We start from the raw sequence: 22,875 nt of genomic DNA on the forward strand, positions 1-22,875 counted from the left end.
TTAGCATTTATTAAAGTAGGATTCCAGTACAAGAGCAAACACGTCTTGCTTCAATTTATATGGAGCACTGATGAGACTGCATCTGGAATATTGTGTGCAGTTCTGGTCCCTTTTCTAAGGAAGGATATAGTTGTCACAAAGGGAATTCAGTGGAGGTTCGCCAGATAGATTCCAGGGATGGTGGGATTGCTTTATGAGAAGACATTAAGGAGACGCAGCCTGCATTCTCTTAAGTTTAGAAGAATGAGAGGCAGTCTCATACAAACTTACAATATTCTAAAAGGGGTGTACAGAGTAAAGATAGAAAGAATGCTTCCACTGCAAGTGAGTCTAGAACGAGGGGATATAGACTCAGATTAAAAGGCAAGCCAATTAGGATGAAATGAGGGCAAGTTTCTTCACTCAGATGATGGTGAATATTTCAACTTCCCTCTCGCCAAAGTGCTGTGATAGGTTTCTGGTGACCAATAACATCAAAGGATATAGGAATGGCATGAGAATATGCTTTTGAGACAGAAGATTAGCACTGATCAGAATGGTGGAGTAGGCATAAGGAGCAAGATAGCCTACTCCAGCTCCGAAGCTCCCATCTGGCAGCACCTAAATGGTGAAGGGCCAGCACCTTCTATCCCTGAGGAAGGTGACAGTGCTCAGAGTCATTGGAACAACCATGACTGAGGCCATAGCCAGAATAATGGCTGAAAAAATACCAAACGATATTTTCTCTTGTCTAGATCTTCTTCTCAAATAACATTTGCCCTAAAACTGTAATTTTCACTGATTTGCAAGCTGCTGATGGCATACATGTGGGCTTCTTACATCTGCTCCAAACATTATGTCCCCTCACTTCAACCAACATTTATGCCTTTCTTCTTTCAAATTCCAAAGAATTGCAATCTGGCCAGACAATTATGTGAAAGGGGTGACACAGTGGCTCTGTGGTTAGCACTGTTGGCTCACAGTGCCAGGGACCTGGGTTCAATTCCAGCCTCTGGCAACTGTCTGTGTGGAGTTTGCACATTCCCCCAGTGTCTGTGTGGGTTTCCTGCGGGTGCTCCAGGTTCCTCCCACAGTCTAAAGATGCGTAGTTTAGATGAACTAGCCATGCTAAATTGCCCATAATGTTCAGGGGTGTGTAGGTTAGATGCATTAATCAGGGGTAAATATAGGAGAAGGGAATGGGCCTGAGCGGGTTACTCTTTGGAAGGCCGGTGTGGACTTGTTGGGCTGAAGGGCTATTTCCGCACTGTAGGGATTTTATAATGCTATGAAAGCATGTAGTCAAAGAAGAAGGTACTAATGGTGCTGAAATACCATTCCTCAATCTGACACAGAGCCTCCAATTCAGACATTGGAACTGCACATGTTCTATGGGTAACACTGTTGTGGAGCTCTGAGTGTGGTGACTCTCTGAGCACAACAGTCCTACAAAATAGAGGGAATGGTTAGAGCAGTGCAAATTCGTCACAGAGAAAGGCTACAAACAAGAACGGGTCATTGATCTAGTGGCATTATCGCTAGCCTATTAATCCAGACACCCATACAATGGTGTGGGGACCCAAGTTTAAATTCTGCCGTGGCAAATGGTGGAACTTGAATTCAATTTTTTTTAAAAATCTGGAATTAAGAGTGTACTAATGACTGTGAAATAATTATTGATTGTTGGAAAAACCCATCTGGTTCACTAACGCCCTTCAGGGAAGGAAATCTGCCATCCTGACCTGGTTAGAGGCAAAAGAACTGCAGATACTAGAACGCAAGGTAGACAGGCAGGAGGCTGGAAGAACACAGCAAGCCAGGCAGTGTCAGGAGGTGGAGAAGTCGATATTTCGGGTGTAACCCTCGTTCAGGACAGTCTGGCCTACATGTGACTTCAGATCCATAGCAATGTGATTAACTCACTATTGCCCTCTAAAATGGCCTAGCAATCCATTCAGTTGTACCACTCACTATAAAGTCTCAAAAAAATGAAACCGGACGGAAGACCTGGCATCAACCTAGGCACCGGAAAACACAACAGCAGAAACAGCTCTGTTGACCCTGCAAAATCCTCCCTACTAACATCTGGGGGGCTAGTGCCAAAATTGGGAGAGCTGTCTTACAGACTAGTCAAACAACAGTCTGACACAGTCATCCTCACGGAATCAAACCTTATAGACTATGTTCCAGACACCACCATCACCATCTCTGGATATGTCCTGTCTCACTGGCAGGACAGAGCCAGCAGAAGCTGCGGCACAGTGGTATACAGTCTGGAGGAAGTTTTCTTCAACATTAACTCTGGATCACATGAAGTCTCATGGCTTCAGGTTAAACATGGGCAAAGAAATCTCCCACTGATTACCATGTACTGTCCTCCCTCAGCTGATGAATCGGTACTCCTCCATGTTGAACAGCACTTAGAGAAAGAACTGAGGATGGTACAGGCACAAGCATACTCTGGGTGGGGGATTGGCAGCAGTACTACTGATTGAGCTAGGTCGTGTCCTAAAGGACATAGCTGCTAGACTGGGTCTGCAGCAGGTGGTGAGGGAAGCAACAAGAGAAAACACATTTGACCTCATCCTCTGCCTGCTGCAGATACATATGCCCATGATAATGTCAGTAAGAGTGACCACTGCATAGTCCTTGTGGAGATGAAGACCCACCTTCACAATGAGAATAACCTCCATTGTGTTGTGTGGCACTATCACCGTGCTAAATGGGACAGACTTTGAACAAATCTAGCAACTGAACTCTGGGCATCCATGAAGTGCTATGGACCAGCAGCAGCAGAATCATACACCAGCATGACCTGTAACCTCATGGCCTGGCATGTCTCTACTCAACCATTATTATCAAGATAGAGGATCAACCCTGGTTCAATGGAGAGTACAGGAGGGCATGTCAGGAGCAGCACCAGGCATATCTGAAGATGAGGTGTCAACCTGATGAAACCAAACAAGACTACTTGCATGCCAAGGTGCATAAACAACAAGTGATAGACAGAGCTAAGCGATCCCACAACCAATGGATTAGATCTAAGCTCTGCAGTCCTGCCACATGCAGTCGTAAAGGGTGATGAACAATTAAACAACTCATTAGCGGAGGAGGCTCCACAAATATCCCCATCCTCAGTGACAGAAGAGCCCAGCTCATCAGTGCAAAAGGTAAGGCTAGAAGTGCCAAGTGGATGATCCATCCTTGCCTCCTCCAAAGAATAGCAATCTGGCCAGACAATTAGGGAAAGCATAAGGTTAAAGAAGCTCACAGATACCAGTTTTCAGCCAATTCAATTCACCCCATATAATATCAAGAAACAGTTGGAGGCATTGGATACTGCAAAGGCTATGGGCCATGACAACATTCCGGCAATAGTACTGAAGACATGTGCTCCAGAATTGCCCAATTATTTCCTGTACCTAAAAAGCAGGACAAATCCAACCCGGCAAATTACTGCCATCAGTCTGATGTCGGTCATCAGTAAAGTGATGGAAGGTGTCATCAACAGTGTTATCAAGCAACATCGGCTCAGTGACACCCAATTGGGTTCTGCCAGGGCCACTCAGCTCCTGACCCCATTGGTTCAAAAGTGGACAGAAGAACCAAATTCCAGAGGTGAAATGAGAATGACAGCCCTTGACATCAAGGTTGCATTCGACTGAATGTGGCATCAAAGAGCCCTGGCAAAATTGGAATCAGTGAGTATCAGGAGGCAATCTGTCCGGTGGTTAGAGTCACACTTGACACATAGGAAGAAGGTCGTGTTTGTTGGAAGTCAGTCATCTCAGCTCCAGGACATCTCTGCAGGAGTTCCTCAGGATAGTGTCTTAGGCTCAACCAGCTGTTTCGTCATAAGGTCAGAAGTGTTGATGTTCACCAATGATTACACAATGTTCAGCACCATTCGCAATTCCTCAGACACTGAAGCAATCTGTGTCCAAATGCAACAAGATTTGGACAATATTTAGATTTGGGCTGACAAATGGTAAGTAATATTCATGCTACACAACTGCCAGGTTATGACTGTCTAGAGATAAGAGACGATCTAACCAATGTCCCTTGACATTCATTGGTGTGACCAGCATTGAATCTCCCACTATCGACATCCTGGGAGTTATCATGGAACAGAACTGATCTCACCACATAAACACAGTGGCTACAAGAACAGGTCAGAGGCTAGGAATACTGTGGTGGGTAACTCACCTCCTGACTCCCAAAAGCCAGCCCACCAACTACAAGGTACCAGACAGGACTATGATAGAATACTCCCCACTTACCTGGATGAGTGCAGTCCCAAAAACACTCAAGAAGCTTGACACCATCCAGGACAAAGCGACCCACTTGATTGGCACTGCATCCACGACCATACATTCCCTCCACCACCAACACTCAGTAGCAGCAGTGTGTACTATTTACAAGATGCACTGCAGAAATTCACCAAAGATCCTCAAACAGCACCTTCCAAACCCACAACCACTTCCATCTAGAAGGACAAAGACAGGAGGTATATGGGAACACTACCACCTTTGAGATCTATCCTGATGGAATGCTGATATATTTCATTCACTGTTGCTGGGTCAAAATCCTGGAATTCCCTCCCTCATGCATTGTGGGTCAACCCATAACAGGTGGACTGCAGCGGTTCAAAAAGACAGTTCACCCCCACCTTCTCAAGGGCCACTAGGGAAGGACAATAAATGCTGGCCAGCTATCGATGCCTACATTACACAAAATGAATAAATATTTTTAAAATCAGCTGCAGGGTTCAGATAAGGTAGCTGATGAAGACCTGTGCAGGCAAATAGTGTTTAGATTTCTAAAAAATATAGTTGGTGTGTTGGCAAGCCTGTTGTCATTATCATACAGCAAGGAGGAGCCAGCAACATCTTGATACAGGGCTTTGTACAAAGCTTAGACACCATTTTTTCCAAAGTAAAAGTCATGGCAAACACGTGTGGACCCAAACATATTGCTGCACCTGAGGATTGGTTTCCTTAGGTCTTTTCTGACGCATTGCCAGGATTACTGGGCAGCACAAGTAGCAGTGGCTCCATTTATCAGAAACTGGCTACCTGCTCTCAAAAAACAGCAACCATCCTGCTAGTACTTCCACTCCTAAACTGCCTTTGCTGGTGAGTGCCTGCCAGCCAATTCAATCTGCTGAGACCTATGTCAAAGTACAGCAGTCCCAATCTGGGCCTAGAGCTAGAGCTGCTCAAGCAGTAAAATGATCCTGAGATTCTCCAACTCAAAGCTAACAGACTTCGATCAGTAATGTGGCATTAACTGCAGTAGTATTATACAGGAGCACTAAGTCAGACAATGACACCAACAGGACAGTCATCAAGGGAATCTTCAAGAATGATTTGTTGACTTTGTGGATAATTGGATTTTTTTTTGACTGGCTTTAGACTGGTTTGCATTTACTTTTATTTCAGCATAGTCCCCAAGAGTACATTGTGATGGTATATTATTGATGGTAGGAAAAACATAGATAAATACAGTATTTAGATAATGTTTACTGTACAGAGTTGGATGAGCTTATTCCAATTCCTCAGCTGGTAAGGTGATGCATTGGTTTTCTCCTCTTGTTCTTTCTCTTCCTCTTCCTCAGCTGGTCATTCTATATTGCAAGTGCTGGGCATTCATGATGCAGTAGACCATGAACTGTGGCGTATCCTTTGCCAAGTACATTGCAGGTCCTCCTGAACAGTTCACAAAAGTTGCAGTGTTATTTTCTAAGCCTCAGTGATGTGAATAATGGTATTTCTTGTGGAATAATAGTTCTTGTTATAATTATTATTAACCAAAGTGTTGAGGCATGTTATGTTATGAATCAAGGACTTCTAGCTCAGAGACATGATACTCATGATACATATGCAACTTATAAATATCTGCGTTGTACACTTGAAGTCACAAACCAGCACTTGCGAGCTTTTTTCACCCAGAGGAGGTGATGGCGATGGTCTCTTGATATTATCACTGAACTGTTAATCCAGAGACCCAGCAAATGTTCTGGGGACAAAGGTTCTAATCCCACCATGGCAGATGGTAGAGTTTGAACTCAGAAAGAATCTGGAATTAGGAGTCTAATGATGACCATGAAACAATTGTCAGAAGAACTCATCTGGTTCACTCATGTCCTTTTAGGGATGAAACTGCCATCCTTACCTCATTTGGCCTACATGTAACTCCAGAACTACAGTAATGCAGCTGACTCTTACTTGCCTTCTGGCGTGTTGAGATGGCCAATAAATGCTGACCTGGCCTGTGATGACCTCATCCTATGAATGAGTAAAAACGTAGCCACCTTTGGGTTTGTTATGGTGGTAAAGTATAAATACTACAGTTAAATAAATCAAATGAATGCATTATGCATCATGACTGCTTTTAGGATTCTGGATATTCACTTGGATGCTGGGCTAATTGAGTGGTACAACAACCATACATTCAGGAAATAGAGCCTTTACAACAGTGCAAAATCTCATATAATTGTAGATGTTTACAGCTCAGAAGGAGACCAATTACCCATCATGATCCCACTGGTCAACAGTCAAGGTTTGACTTTACTAATCCTATTTTCTAGATTTTGACCCAGACTGCTGGAGGTTATGGAAGCACAAGTGAACAGCTAATTCTGTGTAAATGTTATGAAAGTATCTGGCTCAGTCATCAAGTAATGAGTTCCAAACTCCTGCCACCCTTTTGCCTGAAAAGAAATTCCTCAATTCTCCTCCTGCCCTTTTACTACTTATATTAAATGCATGCCACTATTTATTATCACCTCTATTAAAGGAAAAGACATTTTCTTATCAACCATGTCTATATTTCCAGTAATCTTGTGCACTTCTATTAATCCTCCTCTCAACCATCATTGGTCCAGAGAAAACAATTCCAGCTATTCCACTTTTTCTCACAGTTTAGCCAAGACAATATCCAAGTAAATTTCCTCTTCACACTGTCTAGTGCAATCAGATCGTTCCTTTAGCTGGTGATTGAAACTGCATGCAGTACTCCAGTTGTGGCCAAATCATTATTTTCTTGTTCCAGCATAACCTCCTTGCTCTTGTATTCCATGCCTTTGCTAATAAAAGCAAGCAAAGGATAAGCTGTCTTAACTACATTAACTATCTGCCCTGCCACCTTCAGGAATCTGAGGATATTCACATTGAAGTCCCTCTGATCTTCAGTACTTTCTAGGGCTCTATCATTCATAATGTCATCCTTGTCTTGTCAGCCTCCTTGGGGTTGAATTCCATTTGCCAGTGTTCTGTCACCAGACCAGTCCATTGTTAATCTCCATATGCTTTATGGCTTTCCTCCACACTATTAACCATCTGACCAATTTTTGTGTCATCCACAAACTTCTTAATCATACTTGCTACTTTTATATCTGAGTCATTAACGCACATCACCAACACCATGATCCCCAGTACAGAGTGCTGTGGTACCCCAGTGGAAACAGACTTCCATTAACATAATTCCTGTATCATCACCTTCTGCTTGCTGCCACTCAGCCAATTTTCAATCCAAGATGACATTTTGCCTTAGATTGCAGCTTGCCATAAGGAAACTCATCAAAAGCCTTGCAAAAGTCCATTTGGATTGTGTATCAAATGGCTGACCCTCAATAGCTTTCCTGGCTGCCTCCTCAAAATATTCAATCAAATTTGTCAAAAATGAACTTACTTTAACAAATCCATGCTGACTATTCCTGATTAATCCAAATCTCTCTAGTTGCAGGTTTATTCTGTCCTTGAGAATTGCAATAACATCACCACCACTGAGGTTGGACAAACCGTAATTTCCCATCCTCCCTTGTTTTTAATAATGGGATAGGGTTAGCAGTGTCCAGATCTGTAACCAGAAAGGATTTGAACAGGATTGCTGGAGCCACTGAAATCTCCTCCTTTTCTTCCACCAACATGCTGGTACACATCTGATCAGACCTCTCTCTCTCTCTCTGTCTCTGTCTATGCCTGTCTGACTCTCTTTCTCTCTGTGTTAATTTCTTCTAATATTTTACCTGCCCTGCAGGTAGTTAGGTTTAATTAAAAAAAATTAATTTAAAATTTTTTTTTTAAAAAACCATAGTGGTTAGCACTGCTGCCTCAAAGCGTCAGGGACCCGGGTTCAATTCCCACCTCAGGTGACTGACTGTGTGGAGTTTGCACATTCTCCCCGTGTCTGCGTGGGTTTCCTCTGGGTGCTCCGGTTTCCTCCCACAGTCCAAAGATGTGTAGGTCAGGTGAATTGGCTATGCTAAATTGTCCGTAGTGTTAGGTGTAGGGGTATGGGTGGGTTGCGCTTCGGCGGGTTGGCGTGGACTTGTTGGGCCGAAGGGCCTGTTTCCACACTGTAGGTAATCTAATCATAGGGAACTAGAGCATCCTGACAAGGAATGTGTATTGCATCTCTCCAAAAAGAAAGAACACCATAGATTCCCATCCCCTTGTCAAACAGTGTCAGTCACTCTCCTTATCCAGCAAAGTTGGTGGCTTCAAGATGTTACAGGTAACAACTGCTCCAGTTGGAAAATCACAATATAAAAGAAATTCATAGCCAAAATCACCTTTAAAACCAGTGGCATTGCTATCCTCTTTGAGGGTTTGGGGCTGCCCATAGAATTTAGAAAATTCAATGTGCAATCACTTTTGAAATTAAAATGTCACACTTTATTCCTCACTGAGATTGATACAACAGAATGGCTCCCGTAAGGTCAGTGTGGATAAACCCCTGGCTGTGAGGCCTTCTCAGCTTCTCCCAAAAGCTTTCTCTCCTCTGTGTTGCCTTTGCACAATCTCTCTGTCATGCTACAGGCCTAAGGGAATTGTAACGGGTGAAACCATGACTAGAGCAAGAGGTCTGAGCACTGCATTTGAAATGAGAACAGTGGTCTTCATCACATATCATTTTACACTGTGTGCACTTCACCAAAGTTAAATATAATAAAAACAAAAACCATGTAACGTTTCAGCCAACTCAGCAATAACAAGTAAATTAGCATTGAGCAAATTAGCTGGAAGTACTTAATGATCCCTTTAAATAGCACTACCAGGATGGGTAGGTGAATGTTCGTTTCTGCTGCTGAATTATGTTCAACAAAATTAAAAGATGGCATTGACTGTAACATGTCGCAAAGTCAAAGAGCTGTACAGCATGGAAGCAGTCCCTTCAGGACAACACATCCATGCTGACCAGATAGAGAGGAACCTCAATTATCCGATTCTTGGATTATCTGAAGGAGATCTCGAGGTCCCAATAGAAAATTACATGAAAGATGTGTTTCCAACACTGATCGTGCCTTCTGTTTACAGTGATTCAAAGTGAACTCAGCTTACTGAAATGTTGCCGAGATCAGTCGTGGACTGATGGAGCCCAGGCACCGTCTTCAAATGATTGACCTCACGCGCTCTCTCTCTCTCTCTCTACGCCCCCACACTTTCTCTGGAGTTCTATACAGGTGTGTACCTTAAACCCCCTTCTCCAGATAATCTCTCCAACATTGTGCTGTACAGGGCAAAGGTGGAACCTGTCGAAAAGTTGCAGCCAAAAGGTGTGTGTGTGTGTGTGTGTGTGTGTGTGTGTGTGTGTGTGTGTGTGTGTGTGTGTGTGTGTGTGTGCGCGCGCGTACGCTATTTGGAGACTCACCCCCCAAAAGGCAGCAGCAGTGGTCTTGTTGGTGTCCAGTCTGGCTGCCCTGGAGGGGGAGGGGGGAGGACGAGGATAGTCGGGGTTGAGGGGTGGAGGGGTGGTGTTGGACGGGGTGGGGCCTATAGGAGCGGGGGCACGTGGATAGGGGTGGTGGTGTTAGATGGTGGGGGGGTGCATGGGGGTGGGATTAGGGGCGTGCACGAGGGGGTCAGGGGCTCACATGCGGTGTGCTGCTGCCTAGTCTCCCATACGGGGAGCAGACTTAACAGAAAACTCCGAGCCCCAGAGGAAAAACATTGAATCAATTAACCAAATAATCAATTATCTGAATGAAATAGCACCCACCCATCTTGTTCAGATAATCAAGGTTCCTCTGTATTCTAAATTAAGCTAGTCCCATTTGCCAGCATTTGGCCCACATCCCTCTAAACCCTTCCTACTCATATACCCATCTAGATGCCTTTTGAATGTTCTAATTGTACCAGCCTCCACCACTTTCTCTGGCAGCTCAGTCCATGCATGCAGCACCCTCTGCATGAAAAAGTTGCCCCTTCGGTCCCTTAAATCTTTTCCCTCCCATCTTAAACCTATGCCCTCTAATTTTGAACTTTTTTACCCTGGGAAAAAGATCTTGTCTATTCAGCCTATTCATACCCCTCATGGTTTTATAAATTTCTGTAAGGTCACCCCTCAGCCTTTAAAGCCCGAGCCTATTCAACCTCTCCCTACATTTAAAACTATCCAACCCTGGCACATGCTTGTTAATCTTTCCTGAATCCTTTCAAGTTTCTCAACATCCTTCCTATAGCAGGGCGACCAGAATTGCCTACAATATTCCAAAAGCGGCCTAACCAATGTCTATACAGTCATAACCTGACTTTCCAACTCCTATACTCAATGTGCTGACCATTAACAACAAGCATACCAAATGCCTTCTGCACTACTCTGTCTACCTGGGACTCAACTTTCAAGGAGCTATGAACCTGCACTCTTTGTTCAGCAACACTCCCAGGACCTTACCATTAAATGTCTAAATCCTGTCCTGATTTGCCTTTCTAAATACAGCACCTCGCATTTGTCTAACTTAGACTCCATCTGCCATTCCTTGACCCATTGGCCAATCATATCAAGATCCCATTTTACTCTGAGATAATCTTCTTCGTTGTCCACTGTTGAATCATTTATTTATTGCCACATGTATTTAATACAAAATACAGTGAAAAGTGTGTGGCATTGCCATGTAAAAACGTCATCCACATTAACTTAAATAAAATAAAAAAAGGAAAATAACTAAAGGAGAGTCAACTTTTCCTTCTCTGCTGCTATAATCCTGCTACAGGCTACATCAGCCCACTCCATGATGCCGTCAGAATCTTCTCCAGGCTACACCAGCCTACTCTATGCTGCGATCAGATTCCTACTCTGGGAATGTTGAAAGAGAATCAAGATGGCAGGGCAAGCTCAGCAAATCAGCAGGAATATGTCTCATTAAATTTTTCCTCCAATGTCCAACCCAAGGAGATTTCCACACAGATTATTTTTCGATTGTTTCCATACACCGAGTAAGGGAGTGATGTTAGGTGGGAATCAAGGCTTTCCCTGGGGCTTTCCTGCAGACTCCATGATGGAGACTACTCTCCTAAAGATACGTTGCTGTTTCTTCCATCAATGTGCCGCCTGTCTCTGGTATCCTCCAATGCTGGGCTGTACTACTGCTGATACTGTTCCTTCTGGTGGCAGTAAACCTCTGATTTTGGTGTCATTTGCTAACTTACTAACTATAACTCATATATTCACATTTATATAAATTACAAACAGCAGTGGAGCCAGCACCATCCCAGCACACCATTGGCCATAGGCTTCCAGTCTGAAAAGCAACCCACCACCACCACCACCCTCTGTCTTCTACATTCAAGCCCGTTCTGTCTCCAAATGGCTAGATCTCCCTGTATTCCATGTGATCTAACCTTGCTAACCAGTCTACCATGTGGAACCTTGTCAAACACCTTACTGAAGTCCATATAGATCCATCCACCACTTTGCTTTCATCAATCATCTTCGTTACTTCTTCAAGAAACTCAATCAGGTTCATGAGACCCAAATTCCCACGCATACAGCCATGCTGACTATCCCTAATCAGGTAGGTAAAAACAATGACTGCAGATGCTGGAAACCAGATTCTGGATTAGTGGTGCTGGAAGAGCACAGCAGTTCAGGCAGCATCCAAGGAGCAGTGAAATCGACGTTTCGGGCAAAAGCCCTTCATCAGGAATAAAGGCAGTGAGCCTGAAGCGTGGAGAGATAAGCTAGAGGAGGGTGGGGGTGGGGAGAAAGTAGCATAGAGTACAATGGGTGAGTGGGGGAGGGGATGAAGGTGATAGGTCAGGGAGGAGAGGGTGGAGTGTATAGGTGGAAAAGGAGATAGGCAGGTAGGACAAGTCCGGACAAGTCATGGGGACAGTGCTGAGCTGGAAGTTTGGAACTAGGGTGAAGTCGGGGAAGGGGAAATGAGGAAACTGTTGAAGTCCACATTGATGCCCTGGGGTTGAAGTCTTCCGAGGCGGAAGATGAGGCATTCTTCCTCCAGGCGTCTGGTGGTGAGGGAATGGCGGTGAAGCAGACCCAGGATCCCTAATCAGTCCTTGCCTTTCCAAATACATGTAAATCCTATCCCTCAGGCTTCCCTCCAACAATTTGCCCGCCATCAATGTCAGCCTTATTGCTGGCTTTTCCTTACCACCTTTCTTAAAGTGGCACCACGCTAGCCAACCTCCAGTCTTCTGGCACCTCATCTGTGGCTATCAGTGATACAAATGTGCTGAAGAATGGAGTATTAAGGTTTTAATTTTGCAACATCGCTCTTTATGGCATTTAAATATTATTAATTACATGTTTTCAAGGGTCGTAAAGAAACTATTAAAATCAAACCTGATTTCTTCAAAAAGCCAAATGGGATATGCAAAATATAAAAAGTGCTACTCAGGTACTGTTTCCCTGTTTTCTATTCTTGCACAGAAGCCAAAATCCTCTTGGACTTAAAATGAGTTTTTCCATCTCCAGTCTTGTCACCTTGCACATATAAACATCTCTCACTTCATTAAGAAATTCCTATTTCTAGTTAAAACTTTGGTAGATTTTCATTCCATGTTTACAATTGTTGTGCTGGGGCAATTGATTTTGTTTTCTGATTAATTTTCTAGCATCTTCCCTTAAACTTCTAACTGTTTATAATGCTCAGCATTATACAAACCACATGCAAAGACACAGAGGGACAAGCAGCACAATTAAACAAGTGTTAATTAGCAACCAGAGATTTCAAATCTAAATTTTGCAGCCATTGTCTTCCCTTGATATAAATTGAAGCATCTGTCCCAGCTTCTAATACTGCACTGACAGTGAACTGTGATGCAAGCAACAGATACATTTTATAATTATGTAATATTGTCAAAGATTAAATCAATCTTAATTACTAACTTTCTTCCCCTTGAGAAATCTTCCAAAATAGTTAAATGAACAGTCTGCTATTTTAGTTAATCAGAAAGTCAAAGAAGGTGTTCATGGTTATTTTGTGACTACACTAATCCCAACTTGATGCAGAGGAGTCATTGCTCTTTATATCCTCAAGCTCAGACATGTCAATATCAGACTAGTTGGATAAATCCTTGACCATGTTTGTCACTTTTCCCAAACTTCTCTCACCTTTTGTTCTTCTTCCTAGAATTATGAGTGCAGTCCAGTGTTTCCCTGCATGGCTTGATTAACTTCCTGCTGGCATGGCAGGTAAACAGACATTGGTGCCATTTTTGTGGTTTGGGAGCTGGAGACCCTGATGGATGGGATGATGCAGAGGGCAGTCTCCTTCTCTTTGTAAATGGTAGGCAAGACCACACTAGCCTGATTCAATGTTACCACCCAAGTCAATGGGGCCTCAGTTGTCTGGAAAAGTGCTAAACAGCATCGGGAGAAGGTCAGTGACTGTCTCTGCCTGGAAACATACTACCATCTTGTTCCTGCTCCCGCACACTCACTCTATTGCTGCGGTTGCAACCATGTCACACCTAAGGACATGGTCTTCCCAATCCAGACCCCACATTACTAATTCTACATGGCATCTGCACTGCTAACTCATTGGAGGAAATGTATTACCTTTCTCCCATCTGCATCAGCAGTAATGGCTGTGCCAGCCACTTTTAACTCACTTAATTCCTCCCCTTGTCCTTTCCAGGTAAAACAATCCATACTAATGTGATGATTTGGAGAGGCCAGTGTTGGACTGGGTATACAGTTTAAAAGTTTAAAAATACTAATGTGGAGAGAGCCAAGGTGGGTGTAGGCATACCCAATGTTTGGCTCCTCACCCACAACAAAAAAGAGGATCCTGGCACTTGCAGGGGAATAATGAACATGTCCTGGCAACTGAGTAAAGAGCATTGTCCATTGTTGCACTGCTATCCCATTATCACCACAGTGAGTACATTCTTAACTAATCACAGCACTTTCTCTCCTGGCGGTACCAGTGGAGTCAGCATGATGATGGTGGCCAAGTGGGCAACACCACAAGGCATCTCCTCCTCCCCCTCTGAGGGAAAGCAAGGTTGCCTCAGAGGAAGAACTGGCAAATATGCCGACTGCACCTCCTCGCAAACAGCTCAGATGCTTACACTTTGGTGGGTATGTTTATTAGATTAGAGTCAGGAGATTATGCTGCTGAATGTTTCACTGCCATATCTCCACAGTTGGTCAAGGGAGGACTGCCCAAGACAAGGTACCTGCTCAAGTCCAGGGAGGTGATAACCAATGGTATTGGCAACTAACAACTTTATACAAATGCTCAGCAGACACAGAAGCAGCAGGTAGCATCACCTGAAGTACTGGACTAACTGACACAAAGTTTCCAGCACTACATGAACACTGTTTGCACCATACTGCCTTTGGCAGATGAAGGTCTAGCTGGCAACATAGACAGGTTGGCAGCTACCATGGGAAGCCAGGTCCAGCCTCAGACTCAGCTCAATATATATACAGAGCTGCAATCCATCACCCCAGCAACAATTGCAAAGTAACCGGGGACAAGGAACCTTGACCTTTCTCCAGGTGCCGTTTCCTCACATGGAGACAGGACAGTGCCAGTAAACTCCCAGCCAGAGGAGGAACCACATATCATCTCTTCTCAGGACACTCCTGAGGTGGCAACCTTTCATATCCACCTTTCCTACCAACCTTAGCCCTTTGTATGTTCAGGCCAAAGGGGTGAACATGCCTCTGAGCAGGACACATGAGAATGTCTGGCCCCTCTGGACACAAGAACCTACAGGGTTGCTTGACAAAAACTCCAAGGTGAACTGCCTCTACTGTTGGCAAGGCTTTCTCCACTCCAGCTGTGGTCTATAGGTCTGCACAGAGAACCAGGGGGAAGGAAAGGTAAAAGAACACATTCACAGTGTATATTGGTAAGACAGGTGAGGCTTAATCGTAGTATGTTATTGCACTTGTGAATGAATGTTCACTTTTCACTAGTACCTGTGTGAACAAATGTCAGCCTGGCTGTAACTGCACAATTGATGGTGGGTATGGGTACTCAGAAGGTGCTTGCTCCTTTATCAAATAGGCTGAATTTTTAAAAATCATAATACATTGCTGTGTTTCACAATAATTGGTGGATTGATTCTCATGCCTGATGTGACAGTGTTCAATGTTGTTACTGATATATATGGGAGATATAGTTACTGCACTAAACATTACTGCACCCTAATAGTTGTAATAACTTCTAATAAAAAACAAGATAGCAGTAAATAACTAAGATGTAACATCAAATTTGATCTTGAGAGCAATTCTTCTTTCCTCTAACTGTTTTGACAGGTGAAGTCCTGTTTGACCCAATTGTTTCAGCTCCTATTACTAGAAACCAGCATACTTATTTTCTGGTCCAAAACAGTTTGCATTTCAAATCCAAAATTATTAGCATTTTATCTAAGAACATTTGTAATCAAGCTGTGATATTGAAACAGATTCTGGTCATTGATTCAACAAAAGGAGTGTGAAAATCACTCACTGGGGACCAGACTTTTGCTTCCTTTACATTCAAGATAGTAGCACATGCTAAGAGACATGGTTGTTACACAATGCTAGTGTCCCATTCTCTACATTAAAAAGTCCTAGTTTAGATCTCACCTTGGGGGTACAATGGCTCAAAAGATTTACTTAACATATCTAAAAGCAGGTTGGTTAAAAATGCTGCTACTCCAAATCAAAAGGAAAATCTTTTGCAGTGATACTGTTCCTGTCTCTGGGGTCAGCAGACCTATGATCAAGTCCCATCTTCAGAACTGTGTCAGAACAAGTCATTAAAATTATTTTTTTTGAAGAGTTAAGGTGGACAATGAAAGACATAGAAAAGCCCATGCCTTGACATGCAATAGAAGGACATTTTCTGATATACTAAATTGAAATATTGTTTGAGTGTGTCTTACTGATGTCTACTCAATTCATTTTTATGTTGACATTTCTTGTTCACTGTGGCAAATAAATTCTTTGAAATTAAATTTTTAGAGATTTTTCCAGAGGCAACATAGAGGAGATTTTCAGCCCATCTGTCATGCTGTAGCTTGTCAGGTCTTGTTAATGTTTCATAATTATTTTCATCTTGTTTTCAATACCACCCCCATGTTTCTTTGTAACAAGAATTCGGCTCTTTATATTTCCATACATTCGTAGTCTGTCACTACAGTAAGTATAGATTTTGAAAGATTTTGCATTCTGGCTGACTGTAATAAATGCAGCTTTTCACATTTCATTTCAATCAGGTGTCAATGGTGAAAAAAATAAAAAGGCTGGTGATTGACTGGCTTATGCACTGACCATCCTTAAAAGCAACCGTTTTTATCATAGGTTAGGGGTACACAACGGCACAAATGTTGAGCAAATCAACCCATGTTACTTTGGTACTACTTACAAACATTTCTATTGGGAACTATTGACAGCAGCATCTAATAAAGTCAATATAAAACAGCATATCATTCTTCTTTGAAGAATTAAGGGGAATATAAATTGAAGCGAGTCCTTTGACAAGCTACTCATCATCAAGACCAGACATAGAATAACCCTGCAACTTAAGTTAATAATGGGAAACTATGCGAGCAAGTTACTGTTAGGATAAGCATGTAATTTCTCTCTTTGGTCATGTATGCACGCTCAGACCAAAAGCAGGTCCCAGGTTAATTGTGTGCTAATAATTCATCCTGAGTTCTTTCCTTTGCCATTTTTAATTGTCATTGCCTTCTAGTCTTGGGGGTTTGGTAAGTAGGCAGATCTCAAGTTTACTTCAGTCAGGACATAGATTGAACCCATGCTATATGCTTTTTCTGAATTATAGGACTAGCCCGAAATGTCGATTTTCCTGCCCCTCGGTTGCTGCCTGACCTATGCTTTTCCAGCACCACTCTGATCTAAACTCTAGTTTCCAGCATCTGCCGTCCTCACTTTTGCCTAGCTATCTAACCAATTGAGCAAAATGTACCCTTAATTTCTCTCTAGAATTTCCATCAACAATTAAATAATCGATTTTGTGCAAGTGAAAACATTTCTTGCCTCTTATCTTCCCATCATGGTCATCAAATCTATATGACCCGTTAGCTTTTGTCTTTCAGTGCCTTCACTCTCCTTAGTACTTTACTTCAATCTTCCTGAAACCTTTTAAAATCCCAATAAGTTCCTGCTGTTCTTTCTGTTTTGTTTGCTTTAATATCACTTCCTGTGGCTTGGTGTGAAATGTTGATTGATAACAGGCCGGTGGAGAACCTTGGGATCGTTTACCAGTCCAATGTGCTAAATAACTTTCAAGTTGTATATTAATAAAATATGACAATTGATTGATTGCACCAAGTACAGAATTTCAAAACAAAAATCCACAGTCATTTCTGTTTTACTTTAAACAGAAACAAACCCTTTAGAAAAGGTTATGGGGAATTATTGAATTATTGTTCTAATTATTGTAATGGAATAAAAATCAGTGCCTATGAGTGCATTACAGGGATTACTAGATGGATTTGTTGTCAAAACCAAACTTATGAATATCCCTATATATTGTTTTAGTATTATTTTCCATTTGGATTTTTGGTCATCTTCAAGTGGTGCTATCAGATTTGGAAACTTTAACCCAAATATGAGTAATATTCCCTTGAATGTAATACTTGCTCTATAATGGAATGCCTAGAATTGCATAAAACACTCCAATAGCATTCTTACTGCTATATTGTTCTAATTTGCCTTCACTCTTGCTATGACTGACTGGTGTAGCATGCTGGAAACCGACCCCTGCTATTCCTGGAATCATCTCAGAAGTTAAAGATTTTATAAAATACACAAAGTTCCTCGACTTGGCTGACTTTCAGACCTAGATTGTTAGAAAGCATGACAAGTTTCTGTATTGAACAAAAATCACTGCTTATTAAAAATAATCAGACTCTGGTTACAGATAAACAGTTATAAACCATCAATATATAATACTATTAATTAAAATTCTAATTCTCTCATACACTCACCATTATACACACAGGGAAACAGGATAAAATAAGTTATAGACAGAGGGGAAACATGGAGAAGACAAATAATTAGTCTTTGTGTCAGGTTCTGTTATTGAAATGATGCTTATAATTCTTCTTCTGGCCAGCATATAACCTCAGTCATCATTCTGTAGTTGTTTCCATTGGTTAGTAAGAGACATAAGATAGCTGGTTCACTCATAAAACATCTCTGCCTCATCAGTTAAAAGCGTACAGTTCCAGAAAAGATAAATTGCTTTTCTTCAGGTTTTCAGTGAGGTCTGACTGCAGAGAATAAGGGATACTGCTCTAAGGCTGGAAATGAACTGAATACTTTTCTTTCTCTGTAACTTGTTCCCAGCTCCAAGATGTTCAGTTATGTGAAAATCAATTACAATTGTTGACAGGTGAAAAGAACTCTGTCATTGATAATTGGTCACTAGTCCGTAGTCCAATCAACTTTTTGTTACATCTATACATTCTCTCTACTTCAAATTGTCTGCAACTCAAATTTCAGTTCCTGCTTGTTCAAACAGTTATTTATACAGTGCCTGCAATGGGTGTCAGGATACCTGCTTACAAAATTGCAGCCACTTTTTCAAACACTAGTTTGAAACATTTCTTTTTCATTTCATTCCATACTTTTCAAAAGAACAAAAGAAAAAGAAACTCTTTACACTCACTTGCTTTATATTTAATATTGTACTTCTATGTCAAAAACCTAAAATACCAGTTTCACTTTCTTTTCTATCTTCATTCCTCACTATAAATTACATAGGCATTTCTCTCCAGAAACTGTTAGAAGTCTGGTCATTTATTTTTACTTTTCCTAAAATGAGCTGTTTCAGATTAATCACTTTTTTTTACTGTCTTCTCCACTATCTCACTTAATTTGGTTCTGACTTCATTCAATCTTCTGTATTCTCCTGCTAATGGCTGGAGAATGCCCCCTAATTTGGTATCATTGTCAAACTTTTGGCATAGTTGTGCTTATATGTCAAAATTATTTTAATTTAATGAGAAGCAAAGAAACAGAAATACTTGGGACACATCTTTACTAATGGCCTACCATTTGAAAATATCCACTTACTCCTTTTCTTTGCTTTCAGTCTCTAAGCCACTTCATTTTTGCAACTATGAGATACTGGCAATATCTCTGACATATACAGTATGGGAAGATCAGCTGGTACAGAGTTAACAGTGATCCTCACAACCACAGACAGCACCATCCATGCTCTCTTGTGTAGCTGCAATCCTGGTTGTATAAGGTAGCATGGTTCAGTGACTGTGTGTTTGATGGGACACAGCCATTTCAGACTCTGCTTCTGTTTGAAGTGGAAGTAGGTGCAGTGCTCCCTGAAGACCCTTGGAAGCTATGACCTTCGATTGACAGCTTTCCTCCCACTCAATGTATGTAGTTTCTCCTCTCTGCTGCCTGTCATGCTGCAGCCTTCAAAAAGACTCCAAGTATAGTTCTCATTGGTGAATGCTGATTTTCTGCTAACATACCACCAAACATCTCTAATCTTCTTATCAACATCCAGCATTACTTTGAATGCAATGACTTTTTTTTCAAATAACACTGAACATAGGAGTTGTATTCACAGTTCACATACAAAACAAAAAATATTAAAAGTGCCTTATCTGAAAATCACACATTGATGGCTTTGAACACCCATGGGTGGGGGTGGTTGGGTTCGGACAGGGAGGATTCTTTTGTGCACCTAACTACATGTTCAAAGACTGTATTTTTGACTGGAGTGTTTAAGAGAGGGCTTTAACCAGAGCTGTGCTGTCTAAAGTGATGGGATGGATGCCTAATCAGTGTTAGATTCTGTTTGACATCACAATTTGATCACAATGCATACTTCCAATGTATGCACTGCACAACAATCATGCTGATTCAACAACAATCACACACAGTCATGCTGAAAGTGCTTGATAGTGGTTCAGATGTCATTTTCTGACCTCTCGCTTTCTATAAAACCTGCACCATCACTGTGCAGTCAAATTTAACAGCCTAAGTGCCTTAACTTCTGCAATAGATAGCTTACACAGTATTGCAGTAAAACTTTCTAAAAAAACATTAACCACATTCCCTTTATTGACAAACTCTGACTTGCTTAACAAATTCAATTAAATTAAAGAAATACCTAATCTTTGCAAAAACATAATAATTATCTTGAAATACTACAAACTTAAACATTTCACAAATTGATTCCTTCCTAATGAACTCTGGAAGACGACTTTCTGAATACACACCCTTTTATCTCAAATCCTGCTTGTTCTAGGTGCAGATTATGTGAATAATTTGCTGCTTCGATAAATGGTGAAGTACTAGAACACAATTTCTTTGCTTTCTTTCCTTTCTAGAACAGGATGCAACAATTTAATTCCTCCTACCAATGACAGATGTTCATTTCCAGTTTTCTTCAGAGAAGTAATGGTTAAAAAAATCAACGTAGCAGCACAAACAGAAGGGCAGGTTGTCAGGAAGAACTGTCCAGATGCAACAGGAATAACACCACAACTTTCAAATATACTCCTTGACAGCTAATCCCTAACATACCTTGCTTGGTTGCCCTTCACTTTAGTCTTTGGTCATTGCCAGCAGAATATTAAGATACCGACAAATTTAACATAGCCTGACTATTAATATATGAGTATGCCAATAGACTCAGGATTGTAATGCATTTTCTATTGCATTTTATGGACATGGCATTTTCAATGTTTACACTATTCTGAAACATACTTCAATGGCTACATAATAAAACTCCTTTTTATTAACTTCCTTCCATTTTCCTTAGGTTGTACATTTAGATTTGGGCCCATTAAAAGACTCTTGTTACCATAAGGCACAGATATGAAATTAAATTTATTCCATATTGAAGGTACTTAGAATTTTAGTTTACCAAGATCATGAGAATTTATCATGCATTATTAATATTTCTCTTGTTCAAATCATTTGGATTTTTTAACATTAAAATTTAAATGGAAAATTTTAGCAGCTGAGTGTTGGTGGGTTTAGAAACATTATACACATCTGTTTTTCTAATCTTGGTAATGTGTAGATCATTTACATAATCAATTTTAAAGGAATATTTGTCAGTTTTACTTCTAATTGCCCCCAAATGCAAAATATTATCTGTTGGACTGAGATTGTTTCTAGTTATAATACTTTTCCAGTTATGTGCTTTCATGAACTAAACTATTTCATGTAAATATTTTGGTCAATTTGACTTGGGATTCTGCATATCAGGATATAATTCATTTCTGTGAGTAAAAGTTTACTGCTGTTTATGTGGATACATTATATTGTTTATTTTAGATAACTCAATGTGTCCTTTAAAATACGTAACATATTAAGACACATTTAGCTAATTCTACACAAACAATTTCAACAGACAAGTTAGTGTATTTACAACAATCACAAAATGAAATGGAATTGCATAAAAGATCAGAAATCAAAAAGGTTAAAATATACACCAGAAAATTTAGGACAACAACACATTCAATGTCTTTATGTGGATAAACTGCATAATACAGACATCCTAATTCTCTGCATCCTATGAACACTTGTGCGTAGAAAATCTGCCAAGAGTTGCTCTCATATTCTTTTATGCATGCAATTGTTCACTCTCACAGAAACATAGTAACAAGTAAATACTCTTTCACATTCACCTGCTTACATTAGACACAATCTCTTACACACTTTCTTCATTATGTTCTAACGTATACTCTCACATTTCAATCATCAACCACTGTCATACAGTTATTCTCACATACTTGGTTACATTATTCCCTTTTATAACCTTTTAAGCTGCTACTTAGTTATGCAGTCATACTTTTGGTTATAGATAAATAAGGTCCGAATGCATTGAAACCCTCAATAAATAGTACTGCACAGATTATAGAATACATGTGAGTACAACCTTCAAACTAATCTGAATAAAAGTCACTTACCAGTGACCCCATCCTTTCAGCAGATATCAGAAAATCTCTGACCAAAAACAGGGACTTTAACCCCACAAAAGGGAAAAGGCTGTGCACGGATCCACTGAGAGACAAAAGAATCAGCTTTCCTTTAGAGTCTCTCTCGCCCTCTCTCCAGTAGATGTCTCATTCGTGGAGCTAATTTTTTTGTTCTTCTTATAGTTGACTGCTCTGGGAGCTGTTCCTTGTATGGAAGGGCATTGCACTCAGTGAAGAGATTTGAGAGGCTGGTTGTGGCAGACAAGAATTACAAACAGGAATCATAGACCAGAAGTTCATCTGTGTGCAGAAATTTGTGTTTCTTACATTTTACAGCAGAAAAGGCTGAACTTTAATATGCATGTAACATGTGAATTAGCATTTTACTGATATTGCTGATGACATTCTAATTAGAATAAAATTGAATGTACACCCTTTTTATATTGTGTATCATTAGCTACTTATCCTCACTTACATAGATAATTTTCATAGATCACCCAATTTTGAAAAAGAGAACTAACTCTGACAGCTATTTGTAAATAAAAAATGGAATTTAAAAAAAAGTCTATTTAACTATATTTACAACTTTTGTATGTGTATTCAATGCCCTGTATTTTAGGGCATTATTCGACTTCAAAAACGACCTTATTCCCTTTATTTCACAGGAAGCTAAGAGGCACAGGGGAATAAATTGAAAATATGATCAATAATTCATTCAGAAGAGATT

The 22,875-nt window shown here is 40.9% G+C and overlaps 1 protein-coding gene across 1 annotated transcript in view; it reads right to left on the reverse strand.

Moving 5' to 3' along the window:
• Positions 1 to 22,243, reverse strand: part of LOC140495881 (probable E3 ubiquitin-protein ligase MID2) — a 389,997-nt gene extending 367,754 nt beyond the window's left edge. The window contains exon 1 of the mRNA XM_072595110.1: positions 22,140 to 22,243. The gene's annotated coding sequence lies outside the window, so the exon portion shown is untranslated. The remainder of the gene's footprint in view (positions 1 to 22,139) is intronic.
• Between the last annotated feature and the right edge of the window lie 632 nt (positions 22,244 to 22,875).

This window comes from Chiloscyllium punctatum, chromosome 25 (assembly GCF_047496795.1).
Source record: "Chiloscyllium punctatum isolate Juve2018m chromosome 25, sChiPun1.3, whole genome shotgun sequence".
NCBI classification, from domain to species: Eukaryota; Metazoa; Chordata; class Chondrichthyes; order Orectolobiformes; family Hemiscylliidae; genus Chiloscyllium; species Chiloscyllium punctatum.